Consider the following 14,583-nt stretch of genomic DNA (forward strand, 5'->3'; position numbering starts at 1 on the left):
ATGAAAATATTAATCAAAAGAATGCAAGACTAGCTGTATTAATTGCAAATAAAGTAGACTTCAGAACAAAGAAAATTACCAGAGACAGGCATTATATAATGACAAAGGGGTCAATCTATCAAGAAGATATTGCAGTCTTAAATGTGTAAGTGTCAAACAACAGAGCTGCAAAATATGTGAAGCAAAACCTGATAGAACTAAAGGGAGAAATAGACAAATCCACAATTAGAATTAGAGACTTCAGGTGCCCTCTCTCGACAATTGATAGACCAGCTAGATAGAAAATCAGTAAGGACATGTAATAACTCAGCAACACCATCAGCCAACAGGATCTAGTAGTTATAGAACATGGTACAATATACTTTGTTTTCAAAGAACCACAGAATATAGATAAGACAGACAATATCCTGGACTATAAAACAGACTAAAACATTTAAAAAAACTTGAAACCATACAGAATGACAGAATGTGTTCTCAGAGCACAATGGAATCACACTAGAAATCAATAACAGAAAAATAATAGGAAATTTCCAGATACTTGAAAACAAAGAACAAATAATCCATGGGTCAAAGAGGAAGTTTCAAGAAAAATTTAAAAATATTGAACTGAATGAAATAAAACATATATCACAATTTGTGGGATACAGTTAAACTAGTGCTGAGAGGGCAATTTATAGCACTAAATCCATATATTAGAGAAGAGGAAAAGATTCAAGTCAATAATTTAAGCTCCCACCTCAAGAACCTAGAAAAAAGAAGAGCAGGTAAACCCAAAGCAAGCAGAAGGAAGAAAATAATAAAGAAAATAGCAGAAACCAATGAAACTGAAAACAGAAAAAAAAAATAGAGAAAATTGGTGAAACAAAGACTGGTTCCTTCGAAAAGAGCAATAAAATCGACAAACTTCTAGCAAGACTGACAAAGTGAAAAGAAGTTAGCAATATTAGGAATGGGGGATAGCACTACTGATTCTGCAGATGTCAAAGGGATACTACTAACAATTCTACCCACACAAATTTGACAATCTAGATAAAATAGACTGATGTTTTGAAAAACACCAACTACCACAACTTACCCAATATGAAATAGATAATTTTAATAGCTCTATAACTATTACAGAAATTAAATTCATAATTTCAAAAACTCCCCCAAAAGAAATTTCCAAGCACAGAAGATTTCACTGGAGAATTCTATCAAGTTTACAGAAGAATTAAGACCAATTCTACATATTGTCTTCCAGAAAATAGAAGAAGAGGGAACATTTCCCAGTTCATTTTATTAAGTGAGTATTATCCTGATACCAAAACCAGGGAGTAGTGAAAAAAAAAAAAAAGAAAAAAAAAGAAAACCACAGACCAATATCATTCATGATTATAGACACAAAAACCTTTAACAAAATATTAGCAAATACAATTCAGCAATATACAAAATGAATTATATACTATGACCAAGTGGGGTTTATTGCAGGCTTGTAAGACTGGTTTAATATGAGAATATCAATCGATATCAATAGGTTAAAGAGGAAAAATCAACTGATCGTATCAATGCAGAAAAAGCATTTAACAAAATTTAACACCTATTTGTGATTAAATATTCAGAATAACAGGAATAGAGGAGACATTTCTCTATTTGATAAAGAGCACTACAAAAAACCAATAGGTAAAATTGTTCTTAATGGTGAAATTCTGAATGCTTTCCCCCTAAGATCAGAAACAAGGCAAGGATGTATACTCTTACCATTTTTATTTAGCACAGCTCTGGAAGTTCAATCCTGTGCAATAAGGCAAGAAAAGAAAATAAAAGGCATTATGGACTGGAAAGGAAGAAATAAAACTGTCTGTATTTGCATATGACATGATTATTTACATAGAAAATCCCAAGGTATCTACAAAAATAATCCTGGAATAAGTGAGTTCAGCAAGGACACAGGATTCAAGTAAAGATACAAAAATGAATTGTATTTCTATATGCTAGCAATGAACTTATGGGCACTAAAATGTGAAAATATAATACTGTTGAGGGAGTTCCTTGGCAGTCCAGTGGTTAGGACTTGGTGTCTTCACTGCCATGGCCTGGGCTCAATCCCTGGTCCAGGAACTAAGATCCTGCAAGCCGCATGGCACAGCCTATAATATATATATATATATATATATATATATATATATATATATATACACATATACACACACACACACACACATTTATATATATACATATAATACTGTTTATAATAACTCAAAAAAGAAATATTTAGGTATAAGTCTAACAAAACGTACTGGAATTATATGCTAAGAACTACAAAATGCTGATAAAAGAAATCAAAGGAGATATAAATAATTGAAGAGACAAACTGTGTTCATGAACTGGAAGACTCAACATATTAAAGAAGTCAGTTCTCCCCAAACTGAGAACATTTGTATGCTAAATAAAAATTCTATCAAAATCCCAGCAAGATTTTTTTTATAAATATAGGTAAGATTATTCTAAAATTTATATCAAAAGACAAAAGTTTATATCAAAAGTATTAAAATAGTTAAAACAATTTTGAAAAGAGGAATAAAGTGGAAGAAATCAGTCTACCTGATTTCAAGACAATATATAGCTACAATAAGGAAGTCTGTGTGGTACTGGCAGAGGGATAGGCACATTTGATTGATCAATTGAATAGAACTGAGAACTCAGACATAGACCCACACAAATATGCCCAACTTATTTTTGATGGAGGTACAAAAGTAATTCAGTGGAGGAAAGGTAGCTTTTCAACAAATGATGCTGGAGCAATTGAATATCTTAGCCATAAAAGTGAACCTCAACTTGTCTCATACCTTATACAAAGATTAAATAAAAATGGATCATGGCACTTATATGAGGAATCTAAAATGTGACACAAATGAACTTATCTACAAAACAGACACACAGACATAGAGAACAGACTTGAGATTGTCAAGGGGGAGAGGAAGTGGGATAGGGATGGATCGGGAGTTTGGGATTAGCAGATGCAAACTATTATATATAGAACGGATAAACAACAAGGTCCTACTGTATAGCACAGGGAACTATATTCAGTATCCTGGGATAAACAATAATGGAAAAGAATACGAAAAAGAATGTATATATATGTATAACTGAATCACTTTGCTGTACAGCAGAAACTAACACAACATTGTAAATCAACTATACTTGAATAAAATACATTTAAAAAATGGATCATGGGTTTAAATGTAAAATGTAAACTATAAAACTTTTAGAAAAAATCATAGGAGAAAATCTTTGAGATCCAAGGCTAGGCAAAAAGTGCTAATGACATCAAAAGTATGATCCATAAAAGAAAAATTGATAAATTGGACTTCTTCACAATTGAAAAATTCTGCTCTGTGAAAGATCTTGTTAAGAGGCTGAGAAGACAAGCCATAGGTTGGAAGAACATATTTTCAAACTACACATCCAACAAGGACTAGTATCTAGAATACATAAAGAACTCTCAAAACTCAACAGAAAAACAAACCAATCTAATTAGAAAATGGGCCAAAGACATGAAGAGACATTTCACCTGAGTGGATATATAGATGACAAATAGGACATGAAAAGATGTTCAACATTACCATTAGGGAAATGCAAATTAAGGCCACAATGTGATTACATTACACACCCACCAGAGTGGCTAAAATTAAAACTAGTGAGAACACTAATTGCTGGAGAAGATTCAGAGAAACTGGATCACTCAGACATTGCTGGTGGGAATGTAAAACAGTACATGTTGGAAAACAACATTTCCAATGTTGGAAAACAATTTGGCAGTTTGTTAAAAAAACTAAACATGCAACTACCATAGGACTGAGAAATTGTACTTCTAGGCATTTATCCCAGAGAAAAGAAGACTTACATTCACAGAAAAACCTGTACATGAATGTTTACAGCAGCTTTATTATACCTAAAACCTGGAGAAAACTCAGATGTCCCTCAATAGGTTAAACAAATTATGATACATCCATTCCATGGAATATAACTCAGCAATATAAAAGAATAAACTATTGATACAAATAACAACCTGGATGAATATCCACAGAATTAGGCTGAGAAAAGCCAATCCCAATCTGATTCCATTTATATAACATTCTTGAAATGACAAAGCTATAGTAATCAAGAACAGATTAGTGGTTGCCAGGGGTGAAGGAGAGGTTGGGAGACAGGATGGAAGTGGGTGTGGCTATCAAATGGCAACTTGAGGATCCTTGTGGTGATGGAAATATTCTGCAGCTTGACTGTTTCAGTGTCAATATGCTGGTGATGTTGCATTGTGCTTCTGTAAGATGTTACCACTGGGAGGAACTGGGATCCCTTTGTGTTACTTCTTACAACTGCAAGGGAATCTACAATTATCTCAAAATTAAAAGTGTAACTAAAAAGTAGGTCGGATCCCTTTGCTGATGGGGTTTACAGTATTCTGGAGGAGAGAGGCATTAACTGAATCTCTATACAAACACAATATAAATTCAACTGTAATAATGCTTTAAAGAAGAGGCGTATAGTCCTGGGAGAACATATAGTAGGTAGGGTGGGTGACTACATAACTTATTGCTCAAACTGGGACACTTCCGAGAGTGAACAGCGGTGCTATTAGTAATTAGGCTGGGAAAGTGTCCGGAACTGGGACCCATGGTCACCCTAATGATAGGGGAGGGGGCTAGAGATCAGGGGAGGCTCCCTGAAGCAGGTGAAGCAAGACCTAGGATCTGAAGGGAGATGGAGAGTGAATTAGGCAAGCAGGGAAGGGAGGCACAGCACAGGCAAAGATCCTGCGGTGGGAGGGAGCCTGGGCCCCGTGGAAGCAGGAGCAGCGCGGCTTCTCGGCTTCTTGCATTGGCACCTGAATGCCCTGCGTGGATAACAGCAGGAGGCTCCGGTTCCTGGCTCCTGTGACCTCAGACGCAGTCTCTCTCAGGCCCGTGCTGGGTTGTAAACCACATGTTTGTTTCGAGGGTTGTAAACCACATGTTTGTTTCGAGGCTATATTTAGCTCCAGCTTTGCTCTCTCTGCCACCCTTGAACAATTTCCTAAGAACCGCCAGCTGCGCTGCTCCCGATTCTGACTAGGGGATGAGTGAAAGGGTCATGACCCCTGAGTATGGGGGCGGGAGGGCCACAGGCGCATCCACCATACAGTACCTTCTCCTCTGGCAGCAGCTCAAGTGGCCTCGGGCCATCCTTGAAGGTTTCCCTCCCTTCTCCCAGGTGGGGTGCTTCCTCTGAGCAGCAGCCTCATCTCTCTCTGGCTCTTCTCTGGTTTCTCTTTCTTCTCTGGTTTCTCCACCCAGACTTCTTAACTTGCTTCTCTTGTATCCAAACTTGCTCTTAGAAAATCTCCCAACCCAACCCTATTCTTAGCTTTGGAGGGTGCACTCTCTGAGCATCATTGTGTGGATCTGACCACCTCCCAGGACTCTGAAAAGATTAAGTGAGGGGTTGCATACCATTGTTCAGAGTCACACCACTGAGGTCAGCCACTGAGGCCTTTTCCATGAGATTATTTGCTCTCTACTTCTGCAGTCTCACCATGGGGGATAAAAGCTTTGACTTCTCATGAGGGAAATCCAGGCATCATCATCGGGCAGATGGAATATATGTTTGGGGGGGATGGAGGGAGGAATTAGAGAGAAGAGGTAAAGAGGGTCTAATAGCAATTTATTAAGTGCTTATTATATGTCAGGCACTATTCAGACATTATCTTATTGGATCCTCAAAAAACTCATTGAGATAGGATCTACTGATATCTCATTTTACAGATGGGCAAGCCAAAGCTCAGAGGGGTTGCACACTTTCCCCAAAGTCACACACGTAGTACGGCAGAGCTAGGATTTGAACTCTGATCTGCTTGGATCCAGAATCATTGTTTGCCCACTGGCCTCTGCAGCCTCCCTGGAAATCATGTCCCATCTCCAGTACTTGAAAGCTTATCTGTCTTGTCTTTTTCTGTCTTCTCCCCAGTGTTCCCACTGCCACCACCCAGGTACCTTTTCTCTCTCTCCTTCTCTAACCCTTCCCTCATCTTCTCTTTGCTTTTCCATTTCCGCCCCCCCCCCCCCCCCACACACACACTCCTATTTTCTTCTCTGCTATCTGGGCCTTAACCCACCAATGGTACCCCTGGGGGACAGGTCAGCTCTGCTAGGATCTCATTGTCACTGCTGCCTGGAGTTTCCCATGGTTGTCTATTCCCCTTGTTAAACTTGGTAAGCATCTGGTGGTGTCTTTTTTTTTTTTTTTTTTTTTTTTTTTTTTTTATAAATTTATTTATTTATTTTTGGCTGTGTTGGGTCTTCGTTTCTGTGCTAGGGCTTTCTCTAGTTGCGGCGAGCGGGGGCCACTCTTCATCGCGGTGCGCAGGCCTCTCACTGCCGCGGCCTTCTCTTGTTGAGGAGCACAGGCTTCAGACGCGCAGGCTCAGTAGCTGTGGCGCACGGGCTTAGTTGCTCCGCGGCATGTGGGATCCTCCCAGACCAGGGCTCGAACCCGTGTCCCCTGCATTGGCAGGCAGACTCTCAACCACTGCGCCACCAGGGAAGCCCTGGTGGTGTCTTTTTAAATGCAAATATTGTACTCCTGGGAAGGGTGCATTAAGACATCAACATTGAAGGATGAATTAGATGCTCCCTCTGTATAAACTTTGTTGGGGAAGCACAGAACTAGGAGTCATGGGAAAAGAAAAGGGAGGCTGGATGCAACACAGACTCTCTAAGCATGTCCTGGGTTCTAGAAATCAGAACTGGGGGTTGGCTTGGGTCCAGTCTAAAGAGATGAGATCTGTAACTATATCGATGTCAACTACAACAGCAGGCCATGCCTTTCCTTTTGCGTCACCTTGTAAGTTTGCTTGTTGCTTCCTGGCACATTCTCTCCTTTAATCCTCAAACTCAGTGAAGTGGGTTTTCTTTCCTCTGTCATAATCATGAGACTTGTTAAAATTTCTCAGCTAACCCTGGGAAAACCAAGACTGCATTTTAAATCCTCTCATGTCCTCATCTCCACCTCTCCTAGAAAATCCCCTGCTTTTCTACCATAAGATATTCTAATTAAATTGCTCAAATCTCCTTTCTGTCTTCCGTTCACTCATTCCATTACTCTTTTATTCATTTGACAAGCATTTAGGAAGGATCTGTTAGGTTCATCAGGCACTAGGTTAAGTTTTACATATATTATTCATTTACCTCTGAAAACCATCCTATGGGGATGATGTTAGAATACCTTTTAAAATGGAAAAACTGAATAATGCCTAATTGACCAATGCCCCAGCAATGGCACTCTGAAATCCATCACCATGTTAGTGCCCAGGCCATGCTTTCCACAGGCTGCTCCCAGCCACGACCAAGTGTGGCAGGGATACCATGGCAGGCCTGCTTCTGGGAGCTAGAGAACTACTTAGGGAGTGACTTTGAGTCAAGGACTCCCCTCTGTCTTGCCAGACTTTCTCAGAATGCACAGTAATCAAAGATTCGTTCACTCAACTTTCCTTCCTCCTTTCCCTCTTGCCTCCACAAGAGTCAGACATACATCTTGGGCTGATGGCTTTCCCAGCCACCACTCCTGGCTCCCTCTCATTCCCCCTTACAGGGCATTTACCTTCATACATTTCTTGTAGGTCTAATCCTGTTGTGGCATCTGCTTCTTGTAAGACCTGGATTAACACACTTGCCTTAAAAAAAATACATTTCTGGTCTTTGTGGGTGAGGTCAGCACTTGGGCAAGGAGGCTGATGTGGAAGCAAGTGTCCTCCTCCTTGTCCTCTTGTCTGAGGATGGTATTTGAGATCCAGCAGGATGCAGCCTGTTCTGAGCTTGGGGACTTGTAAGCTGACCCAGGAGCATTTGGCAACACTGCCCACTCCTCCTTTGTAAAACACTCATTTCCCTTGCTTCTGTGACACCACACTCTATGGATTCCCCTCCAACCTCTCAAGCTGCCCTTTCTCAGGCTCATCTGTTTGTTCTCCTGGCTCATCCTCTCACCAAAGTCAAGGGTCTCAGTTGGAAGCTCTCGTTTTCCATGCTGTTTTGAAGAGACCACCTTTTCTTTAAGAAATGCAGCATTGCTTTTAGAGCAATAGGGAGAAGAATAAAACAAAATCCTGTTTTCCTCCAAACCTTATTTTCCAATTGCATACACCTCATTATATTTTTTGCCCTGCTTTTCTTTTGGAGACACAAGTTTGAGGAAAATGTTGACAAAGTTGCTGATGACTTTCAGTAGCTTAATGAGTATGTGCTTTCCTGGAGGTTGTTCATTTTCCACTGTTGACTTTACTTCTTCAAGCCTGAACTTGCTACCTGTATGCAGGCTTGGAGTTCACTGACCACAGTTTTGTCTTCCTTACTAGGGGGTGCCATTTAAAGACAAGGATGGCACCAACCAAATCACCAATCTCTTCTCAAACTGCTAGGCATGTTGTGGGAGCCAGATGCCCAATGAGTACCGGCTACCAGCGTTAGTCCTCATGGTGTGTGCGTGGGTGGGAAGACACGTGATTCAGCAGAAAGAACACTGGCTTTAGAGCCAGATAGACCTGAATGCAAATATTGTCTAGGACATGTTATGTGATCCAGGGCAGGAAGACAGTATAGACCACTGTGCGAGAGCTTAGCTCTAATGACAGATCTGGATTCAAACCCCTGGTTCTGTCACTCACAAGCTATGAAACCCAACCTCTCTGAATCAACGTTTCCTCATCTGTAAAATGGGCACAAAGTGCTGGCCTCCACAAGACTGTTAAGGAGAGTGAGAACATTTATAGCCAAACTCACATAGCAATTTATTGGTACCACACTTTGTTCAACTGCTTTATGTACATTAACTCATTTAACCTTCTCTATCACCCTATCAGTAAGGATTTTCACCATCCCTATTTACAGATGAGGAATAGAAGTGCAGAGAGGTTAAGTAATTTGTCCGAGATCACACAGTTGGTGGTTGGTATGGTTGGAATGTGAATACAGAAATTTAGTTCAATCATTCTGCCGGAATGCCGATGGGTCGTTACCACACATCTGGTCCAGAGTTATCGCTCAGGATATGTTAACACTCATCATTATCATCACCATGATCGCCTCCTCATCACTGCTTCACCTGTATACATTTCTGCTTCTCAATGTATTGATTGGAACCAAGAAAACCTACTTTGTCAGAATTAAATGAAGCAGTGGGCATAGAAGACTTAGAGCCTGATGTAAAGAAAGCCCTTGCTAAATGTCGGTTTTCAGGTTGTTCTTTCTTGCCTTCTCTCCTCTGCTTTTCTTCTATCTCCTCCAATTTTCCTCATCATAAATTCTTTGGTGCCTTTTTGGGCAAGATTCTTAATGTTACTGCCTACACCTGTGACTGCTGGACAGGTGGTCACCTATGGTAGGGAATAGCATCAATCAAATATTACAGCTTTTACTTCTTTAGAAAGTGTACGTATGTTAAAAAGAACAGATGATTAGCAGTTGCAGCAGAAGTATTACTATTTACATTCACCTGTTTCATCTTTTATTGCACATTTATTGAGGGTCAGTGCTGTGCCAGAGATTGGGCCAGGTGCTGAGGATACAGCATTCAGCAAATAGACACTTCTTGCTTTCATTAACACACAATAGTAGGAAGTCCTGATTTCAGTGGTTTTCTAACTGCTTTCGTCTGCATTTCAGGTTTTGTTTTATAATCATTTGCCTCTGTAGAAATTCAGAGAGTTACAATGTGGACTGTTGTTTTGATGTTAATCAATTAATTAATTTCCTATTTAGTTCTAAAAAGGATATGAAGTGGTTTATCAACAATGCACAGGCATAGTATGACCAAAGAGTATCAAACAATAGAAACAAACAGTATTTAGTAAAAGGCGAGCAGAGGGTAAAGACCTTCTTCTGAAGACTGTTACAGCAAGTGAATGTGGTACTCAGCTCGACTGTCAAGACAAAGTGAGAAGACACGCCATTTTAAGAAAGTCTTTAAGATAGGATGTCAGCTTCACAGGAGAAATCCAATTTTTTCCTGGCTCTAAGTTTTATGAGGAATTTGTCTTTAGAGCCTCATACGACTGCTGAACATGTTATAAAATATGAGAAACAAGCATAATTGGAATGCTTCCCTATATGTGCCGGATATGGGTGCTGATGGCAAGAGATCTATTAGATTATTAACGGCTTGGAAGAGTGTGTGTGCGCACGTGCACACATGTGCATTTGTGATATCAGGGAGAAAAAGTAAAGTTTCCCCAAGCATTATTTCACTGTGATGATTAAAAAAAAAAAAAAACTGAAAGAAGCCATATTAAGGTGACATTTTTCTCCAGTTGTTTGTAACAGGCATAGAAACCCAGAGGGAAAATGCATTCTCAGTGAGGCCTTCTTTGCTCTCCCCACTGGGACTGGGTGAGGGCTAATCTTAGCTCTCAACCTGCCTTTCCCAGTTGAAGTAGGCATTATGCCAGCAAAGGAAATGGGAGCCCATTCTAACCCTAGCCCTCTCTTTTAAATTCTAAATCAATATTGGACAGCTCCCATCTTAGAGCAGGAAGACAAAGAATTTGGTGATGATGATAATGAAGATGGTGATGACCGTGGTGGTGATAATAATGGATACAGTGTCAGGTACTATGGGATAGTGGGGGCAGGATTCTTGGAAGAGCTGGCATTTAAATCAGATTAGAATGGAAATTGTGTCAGAGGACAGATTACAGGCTTAAGAAATACAGTAAGCAAGTTCATGAAGGTGAAAATGCATGGAATCTTGGACACCATTCTAAAAAGTTTGGACTTCAGGGACAATAGTTGGTAATGAAGAGTTTTGAGGAGGACAATCCATGACATAATCTTCCTTGTGTTTAAAAGGCTGTTTCTGCCAACAGAGTGGAGCTGTGCTGTCTAAAGCAATAGCCATTAGTCACCTTATTGAGCATTTGAAATGTAGCTAGTCTGAATTGAGATGTGCTGTAGGTGTAAAATACACACTGGATTTTGAAGACTTAGTACAAAAATATGTAAAAATACTTCAATAATTTTTATGTTGATTACAAGTTGAAATGAAAATATTTTGGATATATTCAGTTCCGTTAAGTATATTATGAACATTAATTTCATTAGTTTCTTTTTACTTTTTAAAATGAGGCTACTAGAAAATTTTAAATTACCTATGTGGCTCACATTATATTTCTACTGGACAGCGCAGGTGGACAATGGGGAGGTCGGCTTGGAGAAGCAAAGAACTGAAGATAGGCATCTATAGCAAAGCCCTAGACCAGAGATGATGAGGGTCAGTTGTAAGGCAGTGACGCTGGGAATAGACAGGAGAGGACAGGTAAAAACGCTTTTTAAATAGGACTTGACACTGATTTTCCTGGATGTGGGGGTTAAAAGAGGGAGGACTTAAGGTTGCATGTTAAATGTCTAGTCTGCATAACTGAGGTGTTGGAGGATGGTTTTTAGAATTTGATGCGGATGGCTTTCAACAGGGATATGCAATGGGGAATTCGGACGTGAAGCTCACAAGAGAGGACACAGTGGGGTTGTAGATTCAGGAGTGACCAGCAAGAGGTGATAGTTGAAGAAGCACAGAAACGGGTGAGAACATGGGGTTTACTCATGGAGAGAAGGTAGGATGAGAGCCAGGCACAGAGGATTGCACAGAGGTTGGGGCTCCGAATTTAGGATGTGGAAGAAAGAAGAGAGGCTGGTGAACTTGACTAAGGATGGTCAGGGAGAACCCAGGAGACCCTGATGACATGTAGACCAAGGGAGATCTTTCCAAGTGGAACACGTTTACAAATGCAGGAAGCAGAAGCTGTTGGGCCCATTGTCTCAGGGAGCCACTGGCGGTGTTTGTTGGGATAGGCCTTTGATGAGTCACCTGCAGACAGATGTCAGCTTGCAGAAAATCCAGCAGAGGGTGGTTGGTGAGGAAGGGGAGAGTTGCAGAGGTCTGGACACTAGAGAAGGTTGGTGGGGAATGAGAGGCTGCGGTGGCGGGGGGGCAGCACAGGGCTGAAGGCAAAGGACTGTTAGGCAAAGGGCGAAGGAGGGCGAGACTGAAGATAGCAGGAGGATGTGCTAATGGATGGAAAAAGCTAAGAGGGGGAACTGGTGCAGGACACTCTGAAAATGTTGCACCTAGAGTCTTTCATCCATTTTTTCCCCAAATATTTTATAGCCACATATCCATAAGTCCATCTCTAGGATCCGACCTTTCCGTGAGCTCTGTCTGGATAGGGCTTCCTGCAAGTGGGAGAGAGAGAGGGGAGACCCCAGCCTTGCTCTTGCAGACAACTGCCCTCTGGGGGTCTGCAGGGAGCTTGGACACCGTACCTCCTCTGTGGGCTTGGGGCTTAGGAGGCCGTACCTTCCCGGGCTGTATGAGCCTCCCGTCCGGGAGCCCTGCCTAAGGGTCCAGACACAGACCTTATACTCTGGCATCTACCAGCTCTGCTCAGAGCCCAAGCAGAGCGGAGGCTTCGCATCCCTCCCCAAGCCCTGAGCTTCGGCTTGGGCTGCAGCGCCGGGCCTTCCCCGGCAGGGGCGCTGGGAACCCGCGGATGGCCAGCTCCCGTCTAGCGTCTGATCCCGCGCCCACCTCAGCCTTCAGCGCTGGAACTTTTCTCCGGGCGGCCAGTCGCCACTGTCTTTGGAAACCCACAGACTCCAAGGACCCACCTCACTGAGTGGGACGTTGTCACCGGTGTGGTTCTCTGGTCCAGCCTCATCGGTTCTCAATTTTCCATTTTAGCTCCGGGTGGAAAAGCAAGTTCACGAGGGTGGGGCTCCTGGGAACCGCAGGTGGTCTACCTCCTTGGCAGGCTCAGATTCCCAGACACCTCCTCTGCTTCCCGCATCCCTCTTGGCCCTCCCCTGGCGCTCGTTTGCCTCTTCTTTGCTCTCCCCTTTCTTTTTGCACCAGTATCTCGCCTTCTCTCCACCACTTCATTATCTCTCGGCTGGTCTCCCGCTCCCTTTTCTCTTTCTCTAGCTCCCCCTTTGTCCCCCCCCACCCCCTTAATCCTTCGCTCCACCTTTCTTTTCTTCCCTCTCCTTGCATTTCCCTCCCTCTCACTCTGCTTTAACCATCTCCCACAAGGGAACTCTTCTGGCTAATCCAGAAGAGGAGGCCTTCACTCTCTCCAAGCTCCCTTCCTCCAACGTACTCCTTTCTTAGCAGTCTCTACTCCTGCTCCACGCGTCTAGGCCTTTTCAACCCCGAGAAATCCTGGGAGCTCCGCGGTGGCGGCGGCGGCAGCTGCACTACTTGCCTGTACTCCTTGCCGGGGGGCCTGTAAACTACATCTCGAGGCTGTCTTTGGGTTTAGCTTCCTCTCTCCAGCTCACCCAAAGTTTTCCTTTTCCTGTGGGCACGAACGGTCCCAGCCCAGGCTGAGTTCCACGCACTCTGGCTCCGCTTCTGCAGCAGGGCACAGTGTGAACTGTTCCTCAGGCCTGCGTGGCGCTGGGCGGGGGACCCTCAAGTGGCAGCCTGACACTTTGAAAGAATTGAGCCCTTTCAGAAATTAAGGAGATGAGGGAGCGACCTCAAAATCGCAGGCGGAAAGATGGGGGCTGGATCCTCCCGGTGGGAGAGACCCCTCTCGACTACTCTCTTTCCCCAGCTCCGGGGCCGGCGCCTCCTCGTTCTCTCCTTTAGCCCCTCGGGAGGCTCCGGGAACAATCCGGTTACGTCCGCAAGCGCTAGGGGACTATGGGTGCGCGGGGCGCCAGGGGGAGCGGGCTGTGCAGAACCGCCTGCCTGGCCTCGCTCTCAATATTGCCTTTCAGACGACTCGCAGGTTCCTGGAAATGCAAACACAGCCCGTGTGTGCCTGATCCATGCTCGCCCACAGCCCGAGCGCACCCCTCCCTGCCTCACATCCCATCGTTCACACTAACATGCACACATACGCGTGCAAACGCGCACTCACAGAGCCGCGCGCCCCCGCACACCCAGGCACCCTTGGCTCAGCCAGGTACCCCCACCCTGGGCGCCCGCTGGCCCGCCAGCCTCGGGCGCACCCCCCGCCCCCCCTCACGCACGCGCACGCATGCACTCCCCGAGCCCCCGCACCGGGCGGAGGCACGCGGTGGGAGGGGGGTGGCGGAAGGGACAGGCCAGAGACCTGGGAGCGGAGTCCCCCAGTCCATCCCGCGCTTGCCTTCCGCCAACTGCGTTCCTGCGCGAAGGCTCCAGGCTCCCCTTTGGGTCCCCAACCCGAAGAGTTGGCGCTGAAAACACTTCACCCTCCTCCTCCTCCCTCGAGGCCCCCCAACCCTCCCTGCGTGCCATCTCCCACCCCCACAAAAGGCCCGGACGGTAACCCCCTAAACGCGGCCAGAAGCGGCTCCTAACTCTTCGCTGTGAGCAGGCTGGAGGCTGGGTTTTAGAGAGACCCTGGATTGGGGTCCGTCGCCAGCCACTCCTCCTGGATTGGGCTTCATTTTCATATTTTAAAAGAGGATTTTCGTATTCTCTTTGAGTACTCCTTCTGAAAAAATTTCTGGAGGACCTCGGTGGGAAAGATTTTGCGGAAATCTTGTTTTAAGGAAAAAAAAAAAAAAGCACCGAAGGGGCATTTAT

Source organism: Hyperoodon ampullatus (genome assembly GCF_949752795.1).
Source record: "Hyperoodon ampullatus genome assembly, chromosome: 1".
NCBI lineage: Eukaryota > Metazoa > Chordata > Mammalia > Artiodactyla > Ziphiidae > Hyperoodon > Hyperoodon ampullatus.